This window comes from Puma concolor, chromosome B1, assembly GCF_028749965.1.
Source record: "Puma concolor isolate L17-30 chromosome B1, mPumCon1.1.hap2, whole genome shotgun sequence".
Lineage (NCBI taxonomy): Eukaryota > Metazoa > Chordata > Mammalia > Carnivora > Felidae > Puma > Puma concolor.
In genome coordinates this window covers 155,633,099-155,654,311 of record NC_141670.1, presented here as the reverse complement: position 1 = coordinate 155,654,311, position 21,213 = coordinate 155,633,099, and positions in this window count along the sequence as shown.

Below are 21,213 nucleotides of genomic sequence, written 5' to 3'. Positions count from 1 at the left end.
GACAGACAGAGCATGAATGGGGGAAGGTCAGAGAGAGAGGGAGACACAGAATCTGAAACAGGCTCCAGGCTCTGAGCAGTCAGCACAGAGCCCCACACGGGGCTCGAACTCATGGACCGCGAGATCACGACCTGAGCCGAAGTCGGACGCCCAACCGACTGAGCCACCCAGGCGCCCCTAAATGTTTATTTATTTTTGAGAGAGAGAAGAGAGAAGAGAGAGTGCAAGTGGGGGAGGGGCAGAAAGAGGACAGAGGATCTGAAGCGGGCTCTGCATTGACAGCAGCGAGCCTGATGTGGGGCTTGAACTCACAACCCACAAGATCATGATCTGAGCCAAAGTGAGGCACTCAACCAACTGAGATACCCTGGTGCCCCACAATACTCTACTTTTAAAAACGTACCAGAGGGGCGCCTGGGTGGCGCAGTTGGTTAAGCGTCCGACTTCAGCCAGGTCACGATCTCGCGGTCCGTGAGTTCGAGCCCCGCGTCAGGCTCTGGGCTGATGGCTCAGAGCCTGGAGCCTGTTTCCGGTTCTGTGTCTCCCTCTCTCTCTGCCCCTCCCCCGTTCATGCTCTGTCTCTCTGTCCCAAAAATAAATAAACGTTGAAAAAAAAATTTTAAAAAACTTAAAAAAAAAAAAAAAAAAAAAAAAAACGTACCAGAGAATGTCATTTCATGATTCCTATCCTATTTATTTGTTTTATTTGAATCTTTCCCCCCAATTTACCTGCTAGAAACCAGTCTCATGCTAGTCTCAATCTTGTCAGGAACTGCCCAGCTTGAGTGAACAAAGACCTGATTTCCAGATTATGATTTTCAGTTCCTCTGTGTTAAATTAGAATACTAGTTCAATGAGATGCTCCTATTATTCTTCCATCAGCCTTCAAATTTGTAAGAATTTATGAACATTTATTAGACCAGGGACTGTTTTCCTAGCATTGGCCCCTGCATATATGTAATCCTAGAGTGAAGGCAGTTCTGTCTTGCTTCATTTCGTCAGTGTGACTGGAAACAAGCATGGAGTTGAAGAGTCATTAGAACTGGGTTTACATATTAACTCCATGATTGTTTAGATAAATAAAACTGGCAAATTTTGTAGACTTTGTATTTTCTCATCTGTAAAATGTGTATTATAATACCTAATTGCATAAATGTTGAAACCATCAAATGAGATTTTGTATGTAAAGTGCCTAGCATGTTTTGAATTTCTAGGGAATCTATTAAGTGGTTGTTTTCACTCAAAGGGCCTCATCTATAAAACTATACTAAAATTGATTCTCAGGGGTGAGAATTGAATGTGAATGTGTATGGATAGATGATATTCATACAAAAAATTGCTATCTGAATGTAGGTAATTGTTATTCCAAGAAATAGCAGTGTGGCCTGAATGCTAATATTGTCAACTTCATTTTCACTTTTTATTCATAGAAATTCCTCGCATTTAAAGTAGGACAATGGCCCATATGTGATAGCTTTCTATGTTAATTAGAACAAAAAATCAATAATAATGTAAATACATGCCATGAATTTGCTATTTATTGCCATTAAATCTAATGTCTAGGCTTATGAGTAATAGACACCAATACCATTAGATTCTAATGATTTTCAAATCATATTTGAGTCATTTTGGATTATTGCTTTTACTATATAAATGAGTTGTCTTACTGTCGCTTAAACTTCACATTTTCACTCTTTTGCTAAAGTAAGTTCTTTTATAATGACATATCTAGCAAAGACCTTTTGGTAGATTTCTTTTTTTCAACATGTACACTCTTTTTAAAATTTATTTTTACTTTTATATTTTTTATATTTTAGTTAGTTAACATACAGTGAAATATTGGATTCAGAAGTAGAATTCAGTGATTCATCACTTCATACAACACCCAGTGCTCATCACAACAAATGCCCTTCTTAGTACCCATCACCCATCTAGCCCATCTCCCACCCACCTCCCTCCATCAATCCTCAGTTTATTCTCTATTGTTAAGAGTCCTTCCTTTCTTCTCTTCCCCCCTTTCCATTAATATTTTAATCATATGTGCTCTTTTAATACCTTTATCTACCCAGGCATTGTTCTTCACCATCATGTCTGTAATAAGGGATAAGTAATACCATCCCTTGTGAACACTGTTCTCAGAATGCTTGGCCGGGCACATCCTTTTCAGTGAGTTCAACACATAACAAGATTATTTTGGTAATTATGTGTTTACATTTTTCTCAGAAGATCTGGGATGTACTTGCCTACTTTATATTGACTAATATATGGTTAGGTTCCAATGAAGCTTTCTATTTTACATAGTTTATTAGATAGTTAAAAAATTTGCCCTGACTTCTTCTCACATTAAAATATTTTAAATAAAGGCTTGAATTAATGACTTGCTTGATTTTCCCTCTTTGGTTTTCAAGATGTTGTTGGTGAGACAAATAGAATTCTAGCAAATAAAAAATGGAAAAATGGAAGATTTTTTTTCTTTTTTTTTTAAACGTTTATTTTTTTAATTTTTGAGACAGAGAGAGAGAGAGCATGAACAGGGGAGGGCAGAGAGAGAGGGAGACACAGAATCTGAAACAGGCTCCAGGCTCTGAGCAGTCAGCACAGAGCCCGACGCAGGGCTCGAACTCATGGACCGCGAGATCATGACTTGAGCCGAAGTCGGACGCTTAACCAACCGAGCCACCCAGGCGCCCCAAGATTTTTTTTCTATATAAATAAATGAGACAAGGCATCAGCCTGAGATATCATGGAAAGCAAACATGAAATTTAAAAAAAAATGGAAGAAAAATATTTTACAAATTAGAATATTAATAATTCCCATAAACCAAAGTATATTGCTAACTAAAGATGAATTATGCATGATCACACTTGAACTAGTGATGTCACTGTCTAAACAAGATATAGTACTTTCTGATTCAGATACATTGACTCTATCTGACCTATATCATTTATTAAACTCAATGTACCTCATAGTGAAATAGCTATATTTCCAGTGAACAAGACATGTAATCTATTCAGTCAACATTACTTTATACTACTTCTAATATATCATAAAAAAATAACATACTCTTTTTGATGACATTCAATGATAAAATACACATTCTGGATTTCATAACAACACAACACTTAAAAAATACTGTTCATCATCTGGAATCTAAATACATCACACTCCACTCATTACTATACTTCTGATTAAACATATAGACCAATTTTCACAATTGGGTACATTAAGACAGAAAAAAAATCATGGATTTTTTCCACATTATATTTACCTAAATATACATATTAATGTAGAATAGTATACATATAATAGTAAAAATCTAATTTTTTAAATTTATTTATTTTGAGAGAGAGAGAGCATGCACATGTGCACACATTGGGGAGGGGCACAGAGAGAGGAAGAGAGAGAAAATCAGGCTCTGCACTGTCAGCATGGATCCTGATGTGGGGCTGAAACTCATAAACTGTGAGATCATGACCTGAGGTGAAATCCAGAATCAGACGCTTAACCAACTGAGCCACACAGGCGCCAAAAATCTAAAATTTTGTATAATATTTTATCAAATTTCTCTTGAAACATAGAACTAGTATAATATTTACAATGAGATTTACTTGTAGCAATTGGGATACAATTTTAAGGGCTAGCAAGTTTGAAATCAATAGGACAGGCCCCCAGGCCAGAAATCCTCTAGTAGGAGCTAATTCTGCAGTTCTTTCTTTCTTTTCTTTTCTTTTTAATTTTTTTCGTGGCAAAATATACCTCATGCATTTTTATACATAACAAAAATTTATCATCGTAACCAATTTCAAGTGTATAGTTCAGTGGCATGATGTACATTCACACTGTTGTGAAGACTTTAATTTCTTATATCAATGTTTCTTAAAATGTAATTTTCAAAGGTATTTTGAAGATTTCAAGAGAATTTTTTTCTTTTAATAAGGGTTTGTGTATTACTCAAGATTAAGAATCACCATTCTAGATAACAAATTCATCTTACGATATGGATTTTTTCCTTGATCAATGAGCATTCTTTCTTTCTTTACTTAATGAGAATGATACAGATCGCTACAGTTTTTCCCTCTTTTCTCTCCTTTGCCTGGATATGCAGAACAAAAGTCAATGTCTAATTGTGGCAGACATTTTCCCCGTTACCAATATAATAGTTTGCCCATATTTCTTTATGTTCCTTTACTTATAAATTGTCCTTTTTTTTTTTTTTTTTTTTACATGTTTTGTATTGTACCTTACTTCAATCTCTCTTTAGGAAGTAGACTCTATAGGGGTGCCTGGGTGGCTCAGGTGGTAAAGTATCCAACTTCAGCCTAGGTCATGATCTCATGGCTTGTGGGTTTGAGCCCCGCATCAGGCTCTGTCCTGACAGCTCAGAATCTGAAGCCTGCTTTGGATTCTGTGTCCCTTTCTCGCTCTGCCCCTCCCCCGGTCGTGCTCTGTCTCTCTCTCAAGAATAAATAAAAAAAATTGAAAAAAAAAAGAAATAGATACTATATAAGTTTTAAATGCATGATGAAAATTTTGGCTCAAAGTAATAAACTGGGTGGAGCACTTCATTGGGTGGGGCAGTGAACTATATAAATTATATATAAATAAATATAAATTATGTATAAATTATAGCTATATATATACATATATATTATATATAGTTTTTTTAAAAACTTATATAAATTATAGCTGGATTGAATGTAAACCATTGGAACTCTCTTGTTCAATTTAACAACTAACATTTTTAAAGTACCTGCATTATGCTAAGTCAACCTACTGTGGATTATCTAGTAATGCAGATACTATGATCACCTCCAATTTACAGAAGTGCAAAGAAATGAAGAATTTTCTCCAGTATCATGGCACAATCCTATTAGGACTCAATTCTGGCTGAATCCAAACTCAGGCTCTGAACCACAGTTTATATAGCCTCCCAAGCTGCATGTTCTACTTTGTATCATTAATGGTTTTTCTGCGATTCTTTGAGGGAGAATGTTCACCACCCCATCGAATGAAGTGGAACCCTGTCTTCTAACAAACTTTTTGCTATTTCACCAGGCCCCCTATCACATATTCTCTATTTGTCTGCTCTCTGAGCATGGTCTCCCAAAAAGCCTTGTTCCCTCAGACCCTAAGTCACCTAGCAGAGGCCTCAGAACCTGCTTTTTCCATCTAAGCTGCCTAATAATAATTTGTACACAGCAATACCCCCAACAAAACTTCGCTGCAATTTCTTCTTGCAAAAGTGCCATCCTAACCCTTAGTTAAGGGCATCTCTCTACCATTCCCCTTTCCAACCTTCTTCCAGAATTGTTACAGCCCCCCCACCCGATCCTATGTTTCTCCTTTCCTGTTCACTCTCCTCAACTTCCTGCACTATCTTATGGCCTAGTTTCAGTTCTAGGATTACCCCCTCACAACTCACCCAAAGCCCTCTCTCAGCAGAGTTGCCAGACTGCTCCATGCTTTACCTTTCACCAGATACCATCTTGAAGCAGAATTTCTTCTTCCTCTGGAAGCCTCAGTTTTGTCCCCAAGAACCTTCAATTGATTGCATGAGGTTTACCCACATGTCTAGGTAATCTCCTCTACTTAAAGTCAGTTGATTGTAGATGTTAACCACATGTGTTAAAACATCAACTGTGTGTACTATAAATAATATCTTTGCAGTAACTCCTAGATTAGTGTTTAACTGAATAACTTGGTTGCTATAGCCTGAGCCAAGTTGACATATAAAAGTAATAATCAAAAATACTAAGTAATGAGCTACTGAATAGAGTTATTGATTCATTTTATATTTAAAATAAAATAAGCATTTTAATTTGAACAAAATAGTTTTAAACCATTCCAAGCTCATGTATTGGAAGAACAAATATTCTTAAAATGTCTGTACTACCCAAAGCAATCTACGTATTTAATGCAATCCATATAAAAATAAACCATTCTAAAATTATGTGAAAAAAAAAAAAAAAAACCTTTTAGGTGGCTCAGCCAGACAAGACAAAGTATTAAAAGACATCACTCTCCTAGGGTAGTATTTTTTAATGGACGGCATAATTTACTTTTTCTTGATATCCCAACTGTCAGTTTGCCTTCTTACGTAAGATATTATTTTAACCATTCTAAAGAAATACTTATAAATTCAAGAGCAAATTGGTGATTTACAAAGGGGAGTAAAGGGACAGGTGAAATAGGGGAAGGGGACTCAGAGGTACAAACTTCCAGTTATAAAATAAGTAAGTCACAAGGATGAAAAAGTACAGCACAGGGAATATAGTCAATAATATTGTAATGACTTTGTATGGTGACAGAGAGCAACTATACTTATCACGGTGAGCATTTCATTATGCATACCGTTGTCAAATCACTATGTTGTACATCTGAAACTTATTATGTGAACTATATTTCAATTAAAAATTATATACAGGGGTGCCTAGGTTGTTCAGTTAAGCACCCAACTCTTGGAAAAAAATAAAGAAATGCTTCAAATAAGAGTCAAAAATAAAACAAAATTTGGTCAGTTTTAATAATTGAAATTACCTTATTAAGTTTGCTATTATGAATTATAGTAAAACTGTGACAGACTGGTAACTTCCTCCCAGTATACATTTTGACTATCTCCCTGAGTAACAGAATCCTGATTTTCAGCTTGAAATCAGTTTTCAAGATTAACACTATATTTTCGAATCTTCTTTGTAGTTAGGTGTGAGCGTGTCACTAATTTTTGCCGGTAGGATATAAGCAAAAGTGTTCTGTGACAATTTCACAGTTATCTACACCCTCAAAAAACACCCTCCTTCCTTCCTTCTTTTCTTTCCTTCCTTCCTTCCTTCCTTCCTTCCTTCCTTCCTTCCTTCCTTCCTCCCTCCCTCCCTCCCTCTTTCCCTCCCTTCTTTCCTTCCTTCCTTCCTTCCTTCCTTCCTTCCTTCCTCCCTCCCTCCCTCCCTCCCTCCCTTCGTTCCTTCCTTCCTTCCTTCCTTCCTCCCTCCCTCCCTCCCTTCGTTCCTTCCTTCCTTCCTCCCTCCCTCCCTCCCTTCCTTCCTTCTTTCCTTCCTTCCTCCCTCCGTTCCTTCCTTCCTTCCTTCCTCCCTCCCTCCCTCCCTCCCTTCCTTCCTTCTTTCCTTCCTTCCTCCCTCCCTTCCTTCCTTCCTTCCTCCCTCCCTTCCTTCCTTCCTTCCTCCCTCCCTCCCTCCCTTCCATCCTTCCCTCCCTTCTTTCCTTCCTTCCTTCCTTCCTCCCTCCCTCCCTCCCTCCCTCCCTCCCTCCCTTCCTTACTTCTTTCCTTCCTTCCTACCTCTTGCTCTCCTTTTCTCCCTCTTCTTTCTGCTAGCCTAAATGCTCGCATTTCTGGAGGTAGAAAAAATTTGTGCTATGAATAAAATCCTTGAAAGTCCAGCCGAAAGACAGAACTCTGCATCCCTGAATAGGTTATAGATTGGTTATCTCTAAATTTTTAAATCAGAGAGAGATGAAATTCTACCTTTTTTAATCAATTTTACTTTGAGTCTCTTGCACTCACAGTCAAAACTAATACATACTATGCATTGAACTATTCAGTTAGCTGAAGCATAGTTTTCAGAAAAATAAATCACCCCATAGGACAATTTTTGAACTAATGTTAAATCTCTTAGTATGAGGATAGTAGAGAAAACAATATATGGCTAAAGAAAAATGCCCTTTTCCTGACTTCAGTACAATTCTCCTTCCTTCCTTCTATTTATTTTCTCTTTTTCTCTCACTTTCTATCCCCTTCACATAGATTAACTTAACACTTATTAAGCACCAGGCAGTAGTTTTGGCATTGTTAGTTTTGTATTTACCTCTAGACCCAGCAGAACTTTGTTATTAACAGCACAATCTTTGGGGCCAAAAATAGTCCAAATCCTAGTTCTACATTGAAAAGATATATGACCTTGAACAACTTTAAAGATTTTGTGTCGGTTCCCTTATACAAAACAGGATTGTGGTAGGGTTTGACAGTTAACTTATGTCAAAATATTTAGTACTTGACTGGAACGTTATATGTGCTGCATATTTGCGAAAACATTATTTATGTAATACAATGATAATAGGAACACATTAGATTACTGGGTTTTTTTTGCGAAATCAAGGATGAGACATGTAATCATAGTTTTGATAGACCAGAAAAAAAATAAGACTCCTAAATATCCAAGACGGACAATAAAAAGATAAAACATGATGTGTTTAGAATGTTTTTTTAAGTAGTTTGTTGTGTCTGGAATACCTAGGACCATGAAAATAAGAATATCAATGAAAGATGGAGTTAGAATGACAAAACAAAAAAATAAACAAACAAACAAAATCCTAAAGCTTTCATTTTCATTTCATATTGTTTTACATGCTCTGCCATTTATAATATTTTTTACAAAATTATATCTCTAAAATTGTTCAGTACAAAGATTTTTATACTGAACAATTTTAGACAGAGATATAATAACTGTCCTTGGGATCTATTTATATCACTCTAGCTACCAAAAATACCTAGGAAATGGTGTAAATTTTAAAAGTTCAGTGCCTTTTGTATGTATGCCAATCACAGCATTTTATTTTTTCTGACCTCTAGCTTATATACAGGTTTTTCCTTCCAAAATGTCCTGAGCTGTGCTAGTAAAAATATTTTAAATTATAGAAGTAGAAATATATTAAGCTTTCAACAAGGTTAAATTCACTTATACCATAGTTCTTTAACTGTTTTTTATTCTTTAATTTTTCATAGTTTAAATTCAATGATATTATAACACTTCATGTGTGCTATAAAAAATAAACAATATACTTCCTTCTCACTCTTCCTGTCCTTTCTTTATACAAGTTCTCATCGTTTTCTATAAGCCACCAAATACATAATTCTTTTTTTGGCTTTTAAAAGTCAATTATCTTAAAAGGATTTAAGTAGTAAGATAAATATGTTATATTTATGCCCACACAGTTATCAATCATTCCCATTGCTCTTCTTTTCCTTTTGTATATACAGCTTTGCATAAAGTGGCCTTTTTTTTTTTTTTTGATGGGAGCATTTTCTTTAGCATTTGTTATAGTGCGAGTCTTTTGGCAGTTCATTCTTTCATCTTTGCATAATTGAAAAAAATTACTAATATTTTAATTTTAGAGTTCATCTGTTTATTTTGAGAGAGAGAGAGAGAGAGAGAGAGAGAGAGAGAGAATCCCAAGCATCATGGGGTTCAAACTCATGAACTGTGAGATCATGACCTGAGCTGAAATCAAAAGTTGGATGTTCAACCAACTAAGCCACCCGGGCACCCTTAAGTTTCATTTTTAAAAGATATTTGTGCCAGGTGTTGAACTTTACTTTAAACTTTCTACCCACTCACGCTTTTATTACTTTAAATATGGTGCTCTACTGCCTTCTGGCTTCTATTTTTTTCTGGCAAGAAATCTGCCATTTTAAATTCTTTGTTCCTTTGTGGATAATGAACTTTTTTATTTTCTCTGTCTGCTTTAAGATTTTTCATTTACCACTGATTTTAAGTAACTTGATTGTAATGTGCCCAGGTATACTTTTCCTCACACTTCTTGTGTTTGGGATTTGTTGAGCTTCATTATCTGAAGACTCATGTTTTCATCAAATTATTTTTTCTTCAAATATTTCTTATGCCCCTCTTTTGTTTGTAGATTCTCATTCACATATATTAGGCCTTTAGAAGCTGCTTCATAGATCTCTGATGATGTCATTTAAAAGAAAAAAGAAAAATAAGTCTTTTCTCTCCTTGTTTCATTTCAGATTTTTTCTGTCTTCAAGATCACTTATCTATTCTTCTATGATATCTAATAAGCTGTTGATGCTATCACTGCATTCTTACCACAGATATTACAGTTTTCATATACAGAATTTCAATTTGGGTCTCTTTTAAATAAATATTCAATATCTTTATATGCCATGCATAATCTTTCCTTTAGTTTCTTAAAAATCTATATATTGACAATTATTGTCTACTAATTCTGGTAGCTGTAATCTTCTGGGTCTGACTCTATTGATCAAATTTTCTCCTCAGTATATACCCTTTCTTTTTTCTCCTTTGATTGTGTGGTATATTTGTATTTGATGCCAGACATTGCAAATTTTACCTTACTGTGCACTGAATTTTATTGTATTTCTATAGACATCTTTGAGCTTGGATCTAGGAGACAGATAACTTGGAAACAGTTTGATTGTGTTGAAATCTTCTGCATATGCTTTATTAGGCAGGACCAGAACAGCATTTAATTTAGGGCTAATTTTATACCACCACAGATACAAAACCATTCTAAACTCTCTATCTAATACTTCTATGAATTATGAGGGTTTTTTTTCACTTTCACTAGTAGAAAAGGAACTATTCCCTTTACTGTATAATTCTGGCGCATTGTTCCTTGTAGTCTTTTTGGATGGCTCCTTTTTCTTTCTCATGTAGCTAAATCATATGTAGCTAAAGAATCATGGGGTTTCTTTTCAGACCTTCAGATTGCGTGTGCTCTCTGTTGTATTCTTGTGTTCTTTCTCCTTCTGTCTCTCTCCTTCAATCCCTTTCTCTTCACTCCCTTTCTCCCTCTCTCCTTCACTCACATTCAATATTCTGTCCATATTAATTATAGCTTCCTCCTGGCTTTAGACTCCCAGTTGTATTTGTTCACTTCAAAGACAAGTCTGAGCTTCACCTGTGTTCTTCTTCCTATTTAACAGCCTATGAGCCTTCTCCAGGAGGTAAATTGAGATAATTGTACATTTTGTCTCTTTTGTACCCCATCTCTCAGGAATCACTCTTCTCATTAACTGGCATCAAATATCCTAAAAATAGCTGACATATATTTTGTCTGTGTTTTGTTTGTTTGCTTGTTTAGTTCTTTGATGTAGGAAGATAAATCCATTTTCCATTACTCCATTTTGGTTATATGAATTTAATTCTAAGTTTGTAAAGTTTATCATAAAAATAGTCTGTGTAGGGGCACCTGGGTGGCTCAGTTGGTTAAGAGGCTGAATTCAGCTCAGGTCATGACCTCATGCTCTGTGAGTTCGAGCCCCATGTTGGGCTCTGTGCTGACAGCTCAGAGCCTGGAACCTGCTTCAGATTCTATGTCTCTCCCTCTCTCTGCCCCTCCCATGCTCATGCTCTGTCTCTGTCTGTCTCTCAATAATAAATTAAAAAACGTTAAAAAAATAGTCTGTGTAATCATTTTAGAAGCTTCAGTATTATATTTCATTGTGACACCTAAAACTAGATTTTGGAATTTATAGATTTATATGTATGTTTAAAATCCACAAGTTATTTTTATAGGAATCAGTGCTTTTTTAATGTGGACTAAACAAAGTTTTGCTTTCTTATAGAAACGATCATTTTCTAGATAGATGTCCTACTTTTATTTTTTTTACCTTTTTTTTTCAATATATGAAATTTATTGTCAAATTGGTTTCTGTACAACACCCAGTGCTCATCCCAAAAGGTGCCCTCCTCAATACCCATCACCCACCCTCCCCTCCCTCCCACCCCCCCATCAACCCTCAGTTTGTTCTCAGTTTTTAACAGTCTCCTATGCTTTGGCTCTCTCCCACTCTAACCTCTTTTTTTCTTTTTTTTTTCCCTTCCCCTCCCCCATGGGTTTCTGTTAAGTTTCTCAGGATCCACATAAGAGTGAAACCATATGGTATCTGTCTTTCTCTGTATGGCTTATTTCGCTTAGCATCACACTCTCCAGTTCCATCCACGTTGCTACAAAAGGCCATATTTCATTCTTTCTCATTGCCACGTAGTATTCCATTGTGTATATAAACCACAATTTCTTTATCCATTCATCAGTTGATGATGTCCTACTTTTAGAATGAGATTATTCTTAAATGGTTAAGCATTTAAGTTTCACATTATGACATAACTAAAAGTTTAAAATGTTGGACTGTTTTTAATATTCACTCCAAAATGTTCATATGCTACCCTAATCATCTATGTTTACTTTATGCTGCATTAACAGTACTTGGATTTTATTGAGTAAAAACCAGTTGGGTAGTAGTACTCCATATAATTTAGATAACATCCTATAAGTAATAAAGCCATCGTTTGGTGGAAATTCTCATGAATGGTGTTTCATTAAAAGTAAGTAATTTTGTCTTTAGTGGATATAGCACTCTTCAGTATTTATAAAGCTTTCTCTGCTAGATATTAATTCATGGTCCCAAAGTACAGGATATAAATTAATGTTCTTGTTGCATAGAGCATGGAAACATCTGTTGGTTATTAACATAATATTTGAATTTGACAGAGTTTAGTTACAGTTTGTAAAGTTTATTCTAAAAATTGTTTGTGTGATCATTTCAGAAGCTTTTGAACTACATTTCATTATTGTGTCTAAAATTATTCTTTCAGAATTTACAGATATTTTTCTTTAGGATTTTCAAAGTAATCTTTTGAATAAATTTAACATTAAAAGTGAATAAAGTTATTATAACCATAAACCACTTATCTTGAAAGCCTATTTTATTCTTATTTAAATTTATTATAAAAACACAATAACACTTCAAGAGCAAGTATTAAAACACTTGGTTCCTAATAAAATATTTGTGTTATTTTATGTGGTTTGAAAAAAGTGATTATACCTTACACTGCCTGAAGTTAACTTTCTGGTGGAAAATTCTGAACTCTTGTTTACAACTATATGCATGTGTGTGTGTGTGTGTGTGTGTATTTATAATTTTAAAAATTATATTTTATACAATAAAATTTAAATGAATATATTTATAGAATTATAAATATAATTTGTTAAAAAGGCATCAACATAATACTCTCAGTATTCTAATTTGTTGGAATTTATTTTTTATTTTTATTTTTATCTTTTCTAATGTTTATTCATTTTTGAGAGAGAGAGAGATTGATTGGGGGAGGGGCAGAGTGAGAGAGGGAGACACAGAATCCAAAGCAGGCTCCAGGCTCTGAGCTGTCACCACAGAGCCTGATGTGGAGCTTAAACCCATGAACCCTGAGATCATGATGTGACCAGAAGTCAGATGTTTAACCAACTGAGCCACCCAGGTGCTCCTATCTTTTCAAATTTTAAGTAGGCTTCATGCCCAGCATGGAGCCCAGCACAGGGCCCAAACCCACAACCCAGAGACCAAGACCTGGGCTGCCATCGAAGCAAATGCTTAACTGACTGAGCCACCTAGGTGCCCTTATTTGTTGGAATTTAGAAATAAATATCATATAATATTGATAAATGCTATGTAAATGTTAGTTATTACTGTATCAGACTTATTCTTAAGAAATAAAGCACCTAAGGGGCGCCTGGGTGGCGCAGTCGGTTAAGCATCCAACTTCAGCCAGGTCACGATCTCACGGTCCGTGAGTTCGAGCCCCGTGTCAGGCTCTGGGCTGACGGCTCAGAGCCTGGAGCCTGTTTCCAATTCTGTGTCTCCCTCTCTCTCTGCTCCTCCCCCGTTCATGCTCTGTCTCTCTCTGTCCCAAAAATAAATAAAACTTTAAAAAAAAAAAAAAAGAAAGAAAGAAAGCACCTGTATCTTTTGTTAATGAATTATAAAATGGCTTGTCCTAATTTTGGCTTGTTTGTAAACTTCTCAGCTCCTCCTGAGAAGAGCTTTTCTTTGAGAGGTTTCTTCTTCCATCAGTGGTACCCCTGTTGTACCATATATTACAGAACTGAACAGCTCTATATAGTTCTGACCATCCTTATCTCTAGCAGGAATAAAGTGAGGGAAACATCAACCTCAGTCTCAGTTTCTTAGGAAGTCTTACTAGCTTCCTGAAAAGAGTTGACAGCACTGATACATGGTATGATGTCACAAAAGTCAAAGAAAAAAACCTCATAAATATGTCATGGATATTCTATTTTTTTCAATTACTTATCTATTAAATTCTCCTCTAGACATATGACAAAAATACAACCAATACTAGCATTTAATGCTATTATCAGAAGGGGAAGGAAAGAAAATTTGTATTTCCACTAAAGGATTATGTTTGTTTTTGTAACTTTTTTCTTGAGATATTTGCCCTAATGCCCAAGAAAATATGTCAATACTATAAAAATGTCAGAAATATTGGGTGTTTAGAATACTTTGAAGAGGTCATACCCATATCTATATGTGGCCTTCTATAAGGTTCTACCTTATAGGTGAAAACATTTATCTATGATAAGTCTTTCTTAAGAACAAAGACAAATACATAATAGCTTTATTATCTAACAATAAGATAAGCATACTTGAGGCTGAAATGTATTAAACTTATTTAAAAAGAAATTTTTCAAAACTTAGATAAGAAATAGCCAAAAGCTGGAAACCCCATAATTGTCCTTCAGTAGGTGAATGGTTAGTCAAACTGTGGTATACTCATATCATTGAATACTACTCAGCAATAAGAAAATAATCAAGCTATTAATATACATACTAACCAGGATGAATCTCCAGAGAATCATGGTGAATGAAAAAAGAAAGCCAACACTGAAAAGTTAAATACTATATGTTTCAAATTATATAACATTGTTGAAATAACAAAATTATAGATATGGAGAACAGATTAGTGATTAGTAGGGGTTAAGAAAGAAGTGGGGGGGGTGGGTAGAGAAGTTGGTGTGGCTCACAGGGCATGATGAGATATCTTTGTAGTGATGAAAATGTTCCGTATTTGACCACATCAATGTCAGTATCATGGCTTGTGATAATGTGACAAGATGTTATCATTGGGAAAACTGTGTAAAGAATCATAAGATCTCTCTGTAAATTTCTCACAACTGCAGATGAATCTCAAATAAATGATTATTTCAAATAAAAGTTTAATTATGGGGCTCCTGGGTGGCTCAGTCGGTTAAGTGTCTGACTTCGGCTCAAGTCATGATCTCACGGTTCGTGAGTTCGAACCCCGCATTGACGACTCTGCTGTCAGCTCAGAGTCTACTTCAGATCCTCTGTCTCCCTCCCTCTCTGCCCTTCCCCTGCTTGCACACTCTCCCTCTCTCAAAAATAAGTAAGCATTTGAAAAAAAATAATTAAAAAATCACACACATAATTGTTCATATCTTAACTTTGATATCTGATTTTCATTCACTTCAGAATATATAGAAAATATTTTTTCTTCCTCTTTTTATTTTTCAAAAGAAATATCCATTTTGGGTTTTTGAAGTACACCTGAAGGAAAATACCTCCTCAGAAGAGTTGCTTATTAATTTAACAGCCACCAAACATAAAATATTGTGCTTAACCCATGCCCTCAGATTTAGTAAAGAAGGATTAGTATTTGTCCCTATTTGACCTCAGAAAGTCTTTCTCTAAATCTCAAACTCTTAACTATCGTGTGCAATCCTTCACTCAATCATTCACATGTGGACAAACTTCCAAAATATGTAGCTACTGTAGAACTGTTTGTTGAGTTTCAGACACATAGAAATGGCTGTGTAATGAATATAAAGTAGCTACCAACATCTTATATGTAAAACTGGACTTATGAGAATAATAGAGTATAGTCTCCAAAATCAATTTGTGTTTATATGCTTGCTCCATATTCTGGGTAACCTGTTTGCATCTCAATTTCCTTATCCGTGAAAGAAGGACACATTTATTGCTATCATATTGGAATTATGTGGAAATTCAATTACTACATGGTAAGTATTAAGACCAACACCTAGCACATAATGGTCAATGCGAATTATTATCATTTGTTATAGTGATTATTATTATTATTAGAAGAAGAAAGAGGAGGAGAAGGAGAAGAAGAAGGTGCTATATCATTATTAAACCCTCTCGTTTCTTCTGTACCTGGTCTCCAGATGCTAAGTCCTTAAATATGCACATGTGAACATCACTCTAGGTGAAGTACATAGCAGCAGATACCAGATCCTTCAGGCCTGTGAGAACAGGGCCTGCTTTTGCCAACCAGGTCATCAGCTTAGGGCCAGCAGTTCCACACAACATCGCTGATGAGGCTACAAAGATGGTCACAGTCAGACCCCGTACAGCCCTGCTATCTTTATAATTTTTTTTAACGTTTTTTTAGCCCTGCTATCTTTATTTTTAAAAATTTTTTTTTCAACATTTATTTATTTTTGGGACAGAGAGAGACAGAGCATGAACGGGGGAGGGGCAGAGAGAGAGGGAGACACAGAATCGAAACAGGCTCCAGGCTCTGAGCCATCAGCCCAGAGCCTGACGCGGGGCTCGAACTCATGGACCGCGAGATCGTGACCTGGCTGAAGTCGGACGCTCAATCGACTGCGCCACCCAGGCGCCCCTGCCCTGCTATCTTTAAAGAAGGTGCGGCCTGTCTGGCAATCATGGTTCTGGCAATCAGCGGTTTTAATCAGCTGTAGCCCTGATCAGACCTGGACTAGCTTTGGACAACCCACTAGATCTGACTTCAGGGGAAGACGTGTCTCTGTTTCAGAAGGGGCTGGACCTTGACAAAGGGGTATGTTCTCCAAAAGTCCCTGCCAATGGCTCTGTCTCTTCCTACATGTTCCAGACCCCAGGGACCTATTCCAGGAAGCCTGTATACCAGGTGCTCAGACAGGTACATACACAGTTATCTCCAGTGCACCTGCCCTCAGGCATCCAGGCCAAATAGGCCTATGTGGACATGGGCTGTGTCCACCAGCCAGGCCATCTTCCTGGGGCTCTATGTCCACCACACTATACTCCTGATACAGAGTCTGGAAAGATGCTTACAGCCAGAACCCATATAGACCTCCTGTCCAATCAGGTCTCAAGAATTCTCTAGTAGTCATGCCACCAGATGTATGTTTAAAAAAAAAACAGTTAATATTTCTGATCTCAGTGAATGAAGTGATGGTCCATCTGGTGGCCAAGTAACCTGAGCATTAATCTTTATTATCCTTCTTCACTGTGACATGCAATCAATCTGTCATATATTGTTGATATTTTTATCATAATACATCTGGAATGTATTGTCTACTCTTTATCTAAATTGTATATTTAGTAATATTTAGTTGTAAACAACAGTAATTAATTTTTGTATATCTGGGAAGGAAACTTACTTGAAGAATACTGCATATATCTCAACTTGGCCAAGGAATCCGAAATCAACCTTGGAAATAGGAGGGAATTAAGGCACCTCTGGGGAGTTGAAAAATAGAAACTTCTCAACAGTCTCCTGGTATATGGCCTCTAGAATGAATAAATTCCTCCATTGTGTATTGGTTCTAATGTAGATAACTTGTGTCTAGACACCTGGCTGACTTCCCTGAGATATGATATTGGGAGCTGAAATGTAATTGTAATACTGGCAAATTACACAGCAGCCTTGATAAGGGGAAAGTCCATTTTGTTGATACTATCATAATTTCCATTCCTGCCTCTGTGGGCATTGTTTATGATCCCATCCAGCAAACTCTAGTGTGGCTAAGGAAAGTGTTCAACTGGCATGCCAGTAAGTGCGTTACCCTGACCTCCAGACTATGAAGACATTCTCTCTAAAATTTATACTAGGAAGAACTCTCTCTTATTCTAGGTCTGTCATAGAACATTCAAACCACTATAATAGAATAGCATGGACTGTGTAGTTTATAAACAACAGAAATTTACTTATTTATTTTTAATATTTTTATGTTTTTATTTTATTTTTGAAAGTGAATCAGAGTGTGGGTGGGGGAGGGGCAGAGAGAGAGGGAGACACAGAATCCAAAGCAGGCTCCAGGCTCTGAGCTGTCAGCACAGGGCCCGATGAAGGGCTGGAACCCACAGACTGTGAGATCATGACCTGAGGCGAAGGTAGGATGCTTAACAGACTGAGCCACCCATGATCCCCAACGACAGAAATGTATTCATACTTTTAAAGGCTAGAAAGCCCAAGATCAAGACACCAATAGATTCGGTCTGGTGAGAGCCCACTTCCTGGTTCACAGAAAGCCACCTTCTGGTTGTCTCCTCGCATGGCAGAAGGGGCAAAGGAGTTCTCTGATGCCTCTTTATAAAGGCTTTGTTCTCTTGCACTAATCACCTTCCAAAACCTCCCACATCCAAAAGCCCCATATCCAAAGATATGTTTATCTTTATGTTAAAATATAAGAGATTATATTTTAACATATGAATTTTAGGCAAACTCAATCATTCAGTCTATAGCAGGTCCCTTCTTTCCATGTCATTTTACTTACTACTCTTAAAAACTCCTTGTCACCCCTATACCAAACATACTTCCTTTCATTCCTTGTCTAGTGCCTAAATGTCTGAATAGTTACTAAGCTTGAATAAACTGGCCCCTTTCAAATGCACCCACTGAGAACCTTTCACTTTCCACTGCCCTTTAGACTACATTTATTTAAGACTATGAAGCAAACGGTAGTATCTGACTTTCCTAAAAGGGAGAATTCTTTATTAGTGTTGTTATTATTATTATTATTATTATTATTATTATTTATTTTTGAGAGAGACAGAGAGTGTGTGTGTGCAAGCAGGGGAGGGGCATAGAGAGAGGGGCACAGAGGATCCAAAGTCAAGTCTGTGCTGAGAACAGGGGCTTGAACTCATGAACCTCAAGATCATGACATGCGCTCATGACCTGAGCCAAAGTTGGACACTTAACCGACTGAGCCCCCCAGGCGCTGCCCCTAAAAGGGGAAATTCTTTTATGAAGATGGTGCAGGGAGACAATGGCTGTCCATGAAAGGAATTTGCATAGTATATAGACATACACACCACACATGGAACTTAATTATGCTTTCACAACCAACTTTGACCTTATTTCAAAGACAGCATTTTATTTTAGTTATGAGCTGCTGTTTTAAACTTTATATAGCTAGTTTAAAATCCAGTTCACAATAAGAAGCTTTTCTCAGAGAATGTCTTTATGTCCCATAGCAAATCTTTCAGTACTACCAGAGCCTAGCAACAAGGCAGGAATCCTGAAATTAAAATATAAACAAAAAGATAACCCCCAAACAAACAAACAAACAAAAACAAGGAGAAGGAAGAAAAAAGAAGAAATTATTTTCTAAACTAAGGATAATTTGTTTCAGTAACATTTATGAAGCTTATGACTTTCAACACACGAATTGCGTTGGTACAGATATAATACCCTCATTTGCTATAGATCTTTCCTGTGCCTTTGCATCTCTTATATCATAAAGAGGAAGAGCTGTTACCAATGCAGTCAGATGGGGTAGAGTAGCCATCTTCTTTTGGTTCCCATTAAATTGGCATTCAGTCAGACCAGGAAATAGTCCAAATAACTGCGTTACCTTCAAAATTGAAAGTAAGTGACCAAGATCACTTTAGCATTTCCCTCAGCTTAACTAAACTTTAGATAGGCCATCCCTGACTCTAGACCCTGACCTCACTTTTCTTAGAGAATTTACTTGAGAAAATTTGTAATTGTAAATTATTTATTTTTGCCTTTGAGATTTAAATTTTGCTTTAAATTCTATTTTTAATATTTATTTATTTTGGGGAGACCTCTGAGAAATAGAGTGCAAGCAGGGGAGGAGCAGAGAGAGAGGGAGACACAGAATCTGAAGCAGGCTCTGGGCTCTGAGCTGTCAGCACAGAGACTGATGTGGGGCTCGAACTCACTAACCGCAAGATCGTGACCTGAGCCGAAGTTGGCTGCCCAACTGACTGAGCCACCCAGGCGCCCCTAGATTTAAATATTTTTAAAAGATTTCCCCAGTTTTACAACCCAGGAATGTATTTCTCAAGAACTTGAGAGCTATCCCTTTGAAATGTAATTATCTACAAGCTTCTGTGGTAGGAAAGGAGAATACCTTCAGTGGAGGTCAGTTCAAAATACAGATGGCCTAATCACAGAGAATAGCATTTGCAGACCCAGGAATAACTCAATGTGCTCAACACATTCCATTGACCATCCTCCCTGCAGTGACCTCCATACTTTTCCACTAGGTCATCTCGTCTCTTAAAAGTCCTCCTGACTTTTGTTTCAGCAGAGCTGAGATCAGATTGAATTTGACCTCTCATTGCAATCACCCTGAGCAATGTCTTTCTTAACCTTGTACAATGCTATTGTTACTTTGGCATAAGCCTCTAATAATGGGACTTCTTTCTACATTTTTAGTGTTCTATCAACATATATCCAAGTGGATCATCAGAAATTTAAATAAGATGCATATTGATCCTGGGTGCCTGGGTGGCTCAGTTGGTAAAGCATCCAACTTTTGATTTTGGCTCAAGTCATGATCTCATGGTTTGGGGAATGGAGCCCCATATCGGGCTCCAGGCTGACAGCACAAAGACTGCTTGGGATTCTCTCTTTCTTCCTCATTCTCTGCCCCTCCCCCATTCGCACACATCCTCTTTCATTCTCTCTCAAAATAAATAAACTAAAACAATATGCATATTGATCCTAGTAATCCCCCATTCTTCATTAAGTTTCTTTCTATGCAAGGCATCCAAGGTAACTGCAGGTTTTATCAAAAGGATTTCCTCAATAAAGTGAATCTGTGTGATGTCCTGTGAGATTGGGAACTTCCCAAAGTTGGTGTTATTAAATTGGAGTGCTGAGCAAGAGGATTAGTGTTGATATGATATTAATGTTATTTGCATATCAGGGCAATATTATGTTTTCTAGATAAAAGCACCATTTAAAAATATTTTCTCTGCAAGCAATGGAGCAAAAGCTTCCCCTGATGTGACTGCCATACTGATTTATTCCAACAGGAACCACATCTGCAACAACAGCTGCAGTTTGAAGTATGACTTGATTAAAGTCTTTAAAATTCACTACCAACCTTCAAATTTCATCTCTTTCCTGATGGAGATAATTTTTTAAAATAAATGAGGATATGATAAGTATCACAAAAAATGCATATATCAAGTATTTGATGGTGGCACCAACCTGCACACTGAACCCCAAGGATATATGATGCTGAAGAATTTGGTATTTCTTATTAGCATTCTCTAAGGGGAAATAAGGCAACACGGGTGCCAGGAAATACTGTTGAGAGTGGGAACTCCAGGAACAAAGAGCAGAGTATACAAAACTATACCGCTAGAGCTGAACATCTATAGAAAGACAATAGGCACAGAGGAAATGAAAGAAAACTGGTGGCTGTTAATCAGAGAAGGGGAGGGTATGTAGTATTGCCTGTGATTTGGCAGGAGAAACAGGTAGGTGGCAGAACTTGAAGTACCTCATAGTGCATGTTATTGTGGTTTGTTTTTATCCTAAGTGCAGCAAGGTAGCAAGGTAAGGTGTTAAGTATGGGAAGTTTTGTTTTGTTTTTTTTTTAATTTACTTATG